The sequence below is a fragment of the Dioscorea cayenensis genome, chromosome 11, assembly GCF_009730915.1.
Source record: "Dioscorea cayenensis subsp. rotundata cultivar TDr96_F1 chromosome 11, TDr96_F1_v2_PseudoChromosome.rev07_lg8_w22 25.fasta, whole genome shotgun sequence".
Classification (NCBI taxonomy): Eukaryota; Viridiplantae; Streptophyta; class Magnoliopsida; order Dioscoreales; family Dioscoreaceae; genus Dioscorea; species Dioscorea cayenensis.
Window position 1 is genome coordinate 10,374,055 of NC_052481.1, and position 1,479 is coordinate 10,375,533.

At 37.0% G+C, this 1,479-nt stretch overlaps 1 pseudogene; it reads left to right on the forward strand.

Moving 5' to 3' along the window:
* Window positions 1-267: 267 nt before the first annotated feature.
* On the forward strand, window positions 268-960 carry LOC120271599 (annotated as a pseudogene).
* The last annotated feature ends 519 nt before the right edge of the window (window positions 961-1,479 follow it).

Consider the following 1,479-nt stretch of genomic DNA (forward strand, 5'->3'; position numbering starts at 1 on the left):
GCGGCTCTCACAGCCACGAGGCCATTAGGCTCTCCGACTATGAATCTGAATCCGAATATGAGGAACCAGAAGAAACAATAGAAGAGACATTGCAATCGGATTTAGGAGCCTACACATTGGGATCCGAAACCCAAACCCGTTTCTCTGTCGATGATGTCGGTGCCAAGTTTCAAGCACTGAAACTCAAGTATTCCTCAAAGGCCTCTATATCTTCTACCCTAATTCTGGTTGCAAAGCTACGATTTTTCATGGTTTTAAAGCCTAGAGATGAAGTTTTGTAAGAGATACAAGGGGTACGTGCAGGGGACCGATGAGGATCTCCCCAGCGCTGGGCTAAAAAAAAATGGAAGAAGATGCTGAAGAGATGCCACACCATTTTCAAAACCAATGAGAAGCATCAAAGCGATGATTAAGGCCGTCATTTGATTCTGATTGTGAAGTATCAAGGCCATTGCCAAGTATATGATGGCACTTTCTTTCCATCTCTCCATAAGTAGATGTTAGTTGTTATTGGCTGCTTCAATAAAAAGGCTCAGAAATTGGTGAAATTGCACTTAATTTCTTGCTTTCATAAATACTTCAAATGGTTTGGGAATAAATTAAGATGTGATCACAAAATCTTGATGCAACAAGGGGAGGACCTAGATACATATGCCATCATTAACACTATTGCCATAAGGAAAATACTGAAGAAGTATGACAAGATTCATTACTCTAAGCAAGGCCAAGAATTTTGATCAAAAGCGTAGAGTATGCACATTGAGATCCTTCCGTCTCCATGGTTGTGTGAGCTAATGGCTTTCTACATTAACTTAAGAGCAAGCAAGAAGATCAACAATGTAACTCTTTTTGGGTTGTTTGGCGATTGTTCTCTTAAATTCCAATGATGAAAAGTCAATTCTTACTTGTGGGCCATATGATTTTGTGAAGCTTGACACTGATGTTCTCGAAGATGTTTAATTATTAAGTGTTATGAAGTTGGATTGGGAGGAGTCAACCAGAATTTGCCAGTTTGGAATAATGAGAAATTCTTTGCTGAGTGTCTCCAGAAAGCAGAGTTTGAGTCCCAGGAGAAATGAAATTGCAGTTATGTGGGCTTTATATATGGGTTTGGCTTCACGGTTCAGAAGAGAATTGAAATGACTATGAAAGAGTATGCTGATCATTGGCATATAATTGCTTATGAGAATTTGTTTTAGTTGTTTAGATTCCAAAAAGAATATTTGCTTTTTATTGTATTTCAAGGATTGATGTTTGATTAAGAAGTTCTGATAGTGATGGTGCTTAAAAAGAGTTATAAATTATGTTGTTGTATTTTGGTATTTTTTACATCCTTAATAAGTTTGTGTGCATGGGATCAAAAGGCACACGGACTCCACTTTATGTTGATGTATTTTGGTATTTTTTACATCCTTCACAATCTTATCTTATGTTCAATTTAAAAAAAATTCAATTTATGATGGCTATGATAATGTCTTT